A 7,361-nucleotide genomic window follows, 5' to 3' on the forward strand; every position below is an offset into this window, starting at 1 on the left:
TCATCGGTATCTATGCATTTTCAAAGCGTATCCGTATCCGAATAATCTGATACGATACCCGATACCGATACTTTAGTCCTTGATGTCAATGTGTAAATAGAGATTACATTGTTATTTTGTATAAAAAAATGCATGAATAGGGCCCATTTTAATATTTTGTGTGGGTAAATGTGCAAGTGAAACTCACAAGTAATATTTGCATATTTGAATGTGTTACTAGGTCCCACACATAATATTTCAATCAAACGGTCTTTGATCTTTAAAGATCTACCTATTAAAGTTCATTAGTGTTTTGAGCTTTTGAACTTTTGGAAGATCTTTGTAAAAAGACTTACAAACACCACCTTAGACAATATGTAATAAGGGTAGTTTAAGAATTTTTCCCCATGGCTCAGTTTGGAAAGATTATAAATACAAATACATACAAAATAATTCAAAATATAAAGTTTTGCACTCCCACTGTTCCAAATTGAGACTATATCATGTAATCGTTTTATAACTGCTAACTTCTACCATAACCCACGCCCGATTTATTTAAATATTTTTCCTTTTATATTTCTTCGTCCATTTGCCAGAGTGAATCGAAGATCGGGTCTTAATTCTCTCAGCGAAATCGTGACGTGAAGTTAATACAATGAATATTGAAGAAGAGGTGGAGCAACTCAAAGAAGAAATCAAGCGACTCGGCCAGCTTCAGCCGGATGGGTCTTACAAGGTACTTTTGATCCAAGTTTCCATAATAAAGGCATTCGTGCCATTGATGTCTGTAGAATTAAAACCAAATTTAGTATTTTTTTTGCTATTTAATATCGAATTTCATGGTGTTTACCTGAATTGGAAAGTTCAGATATCATGGCCTCTTAGATCAACCTTATTGATAAGAAATTATGTATCTGAATCGAGCAAATTCAGGTTTCACGGTTGGATAACGGCGAAAATGTATGATACTTGATTGGTTTGTCCATATCTGTTAAGACGAACTAATTTTTGCATTTCGTTTTTTTCTTCTTTTTATTTTTCGTTTTTCCCTTTTTTTTTTCGACTTTCCAGTATTTGGTCATGGCGCGTTCAATGAAAATAAGCAGTATAGCGTTCTGGTTTTCTTCATAAGCCTTTTTTTTTTTTTTTTTTTATTTTTTATGTTCGCGTATAATGAATGATTTTGGTGTGAACCTTCTGCGCATTCTCTTGTTCATGAAAAATTGCTAAGGATTTAGTTTTATTTAGGACAGCAATACATCAATTAAGATATTGTTTCAGTTTCACAACTGGAGCCTGTTGGCCAGAATGATTAGTTATTCAGTATTTCGTCATTTTGCTTTATCTCTGCTGTTTATCGGTATTTGTGAATTTGTCCATACTATCAAAAAGGTAGTCCAAGTTCCACCACCCCCAAAAAGATAATATTATACGGCTCTGAAATAATGGTCATCGCTGAAAGAGATGTTTGATCTATCATTAATCAATATGTAGAAGATTGCTGGGGTTCCAGCATTATTCTGGGGTATTTATTCCCTCTTCTTGGCGTGAGTCATTATAAAACTTGCGCCTGAATGACGAAGTAAAAAGAATTATCTGAGATAGACTAGTTCTGATTAGCATGGAAATTTTCTACTATAATGCTCCCTTTTTTCAACTGCATGCCTTTTTGCTAAATTGAATTTCTTCAATGAAACATGTGTCTATTTATTTATTTTATTGCACTCTATTTGAAAGGACAAATCATATGAAGTGGCGGAGGCAGGAATTTTCTTTGGGAGGCCAAGTCCAACAAGAAAATAAGATAGAGAATAGAAGATGTAGGATTCAGAGAGAAATGGGCAGAAAATGTTTGAGTCTATATATTACAGATTTTCTTAAGAAAAATTAAACAAAAAAATTTTATTGTAGGAGTATTACAGAGTGATTCCTAACATTTTAGTGGGAATTTCAAGTTTTGGAGGGGCCAAAGTTCCCACTTTATTACGTCTCCGGCCCTGCCTCCATCTATATAAATAACGGCTTTGGGGGGCCAAAGACCCCCCACCAATGTGCTTGGCTCCGCCCCTGTCCATATGAGTAATTAGAGTGTAATCCTTCTTTGTTAAATGAAGTATAGGTATTTGCTAGAGGTGAGGCAAATATTCTTTACTTCTTATTCTTCGGGACAGAAGTTTTCTATTAAAGATCCAATATCCTTGTCGTTGTCCTTTTTTGCTTATTTTGCTTTGGCTTTTGTTAATTGAAATGATATAGTAGATAAGTAGAAGGTCCACTAATAGTATTAGGAATGTGCAGAAGGTATCAGCCAAGTTGGTTTTAGCTGTTAATGATTTGGAAGTTTTCCTCTTAGCAATGTGGTGATAAACCAAAATTAGGTACAATATATCAAAAAGGAGGGAGGGGGCTCTATAAGATATATAGGTTATTATATGAAGTATATTTGTTGCCTGTGTTTAAAAAGAAAAATGGAGAATGAGTGGTGCCTGGTGGAACTAACTTTTAGCTAAGCATAGTTGGCTAGAACACATTTGCATAGATATTTGCCTCTGACTTCATTGATTGATGTGTTAGAAAGTCCAATCTTTGAAAAAGAAGAAAATTCTATTTTTATCCTTTTCAACTTCTAGTTTCTTTTTTTCCCCATCCATTTTGGAAAAAAAGCTTGACTGAGACCAAAATATCTAAAAAATCCTCATCCTCATTAATTATTAAAAAAGAAATTGATTCCAAAACTAATAATCTTCAGGAAAAGAATACTAGTTCCAAACCAAAGAAAGTTAACATCAATGTAGAGGAACTTCAATCTCAATATAAATCATTGTATTCTGGGTAGAGCTTTCCTTATTAGACAAATTAGGTTTACTACAATTGATCGAAGAAATACAACTCTAGAGTACAAGTTTTATGAAGATAGTTTAATGGGATTAGATCAATACCTTGGTGAAGGTGGGATTTGATCTCAAGCCTCCACTACAACCAGCCAGATGCCTTACCAATGAGCTAGTTGGCACCTTCACTTTCTTACTATTTAAATACATTGATATGTACACTGATTCCATGGTTGTCATGGCAATACAAGTTTGTTTCTTGGAAGGCCATGCTACAGCACCTCCTCCCAATGTAAACAGCCAATCACTTGTGGAATTCGAATTTACCTAACCAGTAGCTCAATCAGCATCACTATATCATTCATTCTAATACAGAAAAATACCACTATAATACAAACCAAGATGAATGATACCCTTCAACTATCTAAGTACTGTATTGATTTTTTCCAATGATCTCTATACAATAAATTTGCCAGCCATAACACTTGACAGCTTGATTTCTGAATATAAATTATAATTCACATGATACCACGAAATTGATAAACCTACATGCTGGAAACCATTAACCAGGTGATCCGTGGAAAAGTGATACTAAGCTATGTTATCCATAGCAATACAATCAGTACAGTCGATTCATGAATTGTCCTGAGTCAACCCACGAAATGGTTATTTGTTCTAAGTTATTGGATGAAACTTGTCCACACAAAAGTTCTCAAGAAGTTTCCTTTTGTTCAATTAACTATTATGAGGTCCTCAAGATTTTCAATGGACTCATTATCAATGTTTTAAAAAGCTAAAGGCAGAGGCAGGTCAATTGGCCTGATGCCTTGAGGATATTATAACCCCTTCATGTATTAGGGTGCATGGCGCCTTGAAGATATTATAACCCCTTCATGTATTAGGGTGCATGGTAAAGCTGACTAGAGCAAGGAAATACATGTATTGTTGATTATTTAGACCTGTTTGGTTGGCATTTGCCACTATTGCAGAAAGAGAAACACGTGATGGTGGGGGAAGAAGGTGATTCCTCTTTCCTCGAAGTTGTTTTGTTGTTCTTCATATTTGAGACATTCATTCAATTATGCTCTAGGATGCCTTTGGATTTTAGTTTTCAATAATAGCTCTAGCATTTCATTCAGGCGCTAAACATTGGAGGGAGATAACTGTTTTCTGTGACAAGCTATTAATCCAGTCACAAACTTGTACCTTGTTGGTATTTCGCCACGATTCAATCTAATTATTTTCGAATTTTCGTTTCCTTACGCTCAATTTTTTGGCACATAAAATGGCATTAGGTAGCTATACTCAACTGCATCATTGTACATTTTCTTTCTCCACTTTTTACCACATGAGTATACATTGGGATATATATATTTTTCTGTGTGTATGTGGTCTATGGTCTACTAACTGACCTCATTTTCTGCTTAATATTTCAATACCAAATGTTTTTTTTTTTTTAATGCAATGCTTCTTAAAATTATTGGAATTGGTTAGCAGAAAATTTGATTCCTTAAATAGCCACTGGTAGTATATGAACTAGAGAAAAGAGTTTATAATACTTTGGATCTTATAAGGAGTTATTTTGGAGTTCATAGAAAATATGCAAATTGAACCCAACATCTTATAATGTAGTTTTTTTTTTTTTTTTTTTGCTTTTTTTTATTGTTGTTGAGAAATCTAGTAAGAAACTTAGAACCTGGAAGAAGAAGTGCATCATCTGGGCTGGATTGGATAACTCTAATTGGATATACAACAATCCTGATATAAATATATCGTTTTCATACAATACATCATTTTACCTTTCAAAAAAAAAATCCTTTTTCTTTGGATAGGTGTGCCAATCCAGATAATCTTACCTTGGAATTTTCAGGATACCAAGTTATCCACTTCATTAATTGGAATATTGTTTGCAAACCTAGAGATAATGATATCTGAGGAGAAAATACCACACCCCCAAAGCAGTAGGAAAGAAAAAAAAAATTGCCATAAAAATGACTTAAGAAACCTTTAAAATTTATGGCATTCAGTAATTTGTAGCAAGTAGGAAATGTATCCAGATGGTGAGACTCATTCTTTGCATATATGACATGATTCACATCTCTGAGTGATGATCCAGCCAGAGTGTGAATTAGTGGCAGAAAATGACAGCTATCACTGATTATTCAGAATGATGGATCCCACTGGATTATCACTTTTATCCTGGAAATGCCCGAGCCTATCTTGTTCTTCTTGCTATCATGAATGACATGTGTAGACATAATTATTCAACCATTAGTTTCTTATTGCATTTAGGAGGATTTATAAATTGGTGTGAAGATGCATCTCTACAAGGGAAGGAACTTAGGGATGCAAACTTATTGGATTGGATTCGAATCATGGTATATTTGAATCTAGTCGACACTGTTCATGTCAGATCCAATCCAATTTGAAGATTCGATCAGATCTGATAGGACTTGATTTGAATTTGAATCCTATTGGCAAGTCGGATCTTTGGATCTGATAAAATCCAACTTGTTATCTTTAAAAATTAATAAATTATTAAAAAATAAAATATACTGATTTAAATAAAGTAAAAGCAAAAAATACAAGTATTTTTTAATTGTTTTCATCATATATATACATGTTTTTTATAAAAATAAATAAATAATATAACCAAAATTTAAAAATATAATATAAAAATATATTTATAAATAAATAAATAACATATATATATATATATATTTATTTATAAATATATAATATATATCGGATCGGATAGGGGTGATCCAAATCCAATCTGATTTCTGATCGGATACTATTACCCGCTCCAAACAATCCAAAGATTCGAACATGGGTGATCCAAATTTGACCAAATAGGATTGGATCTCGGATCGATCCGATCCATTTGCACCCGTAAAGGAACTGCATACACTTAAGAATGGTAAACTGGTTTGGATATGGATATGTATCTATATAGTTTGGCCATTTAGAGGTTAGGAATTCCAAAACTCTTAGGATTGTGCTCATTCTTCTGTGTTGTTGCCGGGATTGCTATTATCACTAGGTTTCTAGGCTAGGCTCTTAGGGTAATACCCATGTATTGTATTATGAAAAAATGATTCATTGTTGCTAGGAATCTAGGATCAATCCTTGTATACAGCCGCTATTCATTCTTGGGCACCCTGAAGGCCTGAACCAGATTTTATAAAGCCTGACCTAGGTTGCTTCCTCGGGAGTTTGGGCCTTAAGAGCGTTGGACTGAAGATGATTGTAGCCTCATTCTCAAAGTATTGATACACACCAGTCCCCCAATACATCGGACCAGAATGGGTGTATCTGATTGTCCGAATTCGAATTTGGATCCTATTCTATTAAGGGTGGTCCAAATTCAATCTGTTTATAACTGGATCAAATTATATGCTCATATAAATATTCAACTTATATTATATGATTATATCTAGTAGTAAAGTTGGTATGGGTGTTGTATTTTCACTAAATTGTCATAGGTTAAAGTTTTATAGAAATAATTTTTAATTGGTTTTGTTTGTAAATATGATATTAAAGTCATTTTATATACTATACAATATTTTGATCATCTTTAATAATTTATAACAGCGTTTAATATCCAATTATAATCCGAATCCGACATATATCCTGTGGATACAATCCAATTTGAATTCGAATATAAATTAATCAAATTTGGATATACCATTCTACCCATATCCGATCCGATTGTAGCCCTACCAAAGAAGTCGTTTTGGCAGTTGGTGACCCGAAGTCCACATTATCGTTCTATTTCAGTATTACCTTGTGAATAGATCTCTTTTTTCTTCTTTTATATTAAAGGGAAAAAAAAAAGAAAGGAAGAGGTAGCTCCGACGCTTTTATCAGGTTGCCATGTTAAGCAATGATCTAATTCCCGTCATTATCTCTATCCCATGTTTTCTAATGTTCATTCTTATTTCATGTTCTTACCGTTCTCTTTATTCTGTTTTGAAGGTCACTTTTGGTGTGTTGTTCAACGATGATAAATGTGCAAATGTATTCGAAGCACTAGTTGGAACCCTTCGAGCAGCAAAGAAACGAAAAGTTGTATCATATAATGGTGAGCTACTGCTACAAGGAGTTCATGATAACGTGGAGATAACCCTCAAATCCTAACCACCAATGACGATCACTCACACCAGTTGCGTAAAAGTAAGATGAAAATATTGTGCTGTTGTGTTTTGCGTCTTGGTAATTAATCCTTTTACGGGATTAAACCAATCACTGATTATTCATTATTATGTTGTCCTAAACTTAAGAAACCCAACTTCACATGCTAGTCGCAACTCAAAAATACTCGATGTGTTGTTATCCTCATTCATCACTATTAAATGCCTTAATTATTGGTCAAGATAATTTACATTAAACCGATTTTATGCATGGGTTTTGGATTTTTGGTCATGGCAGGTTGGGAAGGAATTAAACAAACAATGGAATCAGTCAACAATGAGTGTCCTCTCTCAACATCGATCGAGATGACCTAGAAGCAGCAATTGCAATTGATCAGAAAGGATATCGGGCAATGAA

General features: G+C 33.8%; 1 long non-coding RNA gene across 1 annotated transcript; it reads left to right on the forward strand.

Annotated features, from left to right (window-relative positions):
- The first annotated feature begins 523 nt into the window (after positions 1–523).
- On the forward strand, positions 524–7,214 carry LOC148876569 (uncharacterized). The gene is made up of 2 exons (XR_016106980.1): positions 524–715; positions 6,789–7,214. It is a non-coding gene; the product is annotated as an uncharacterized LOC148876569 (long non-coding RNA).
- The last annotated feature ends 147 nt before the right edge of the window (positions 7,215–7,361 follow it).

This window comes from Nelumbo lutea, chromosome 1 (assembly GCF_056320005.1).
Source record: "Nelumbo lutea isolate HS-2025 chromosome 1, American lotus-T2T, whole genome shotgun sequence".
Lineage (NCBI taxonomy): Eukaryota > Viridiplantae > Streptophyta > Magnoliopsida > Proteales > Nelumbonaceae > Nelumbo > Nelumbo lutea.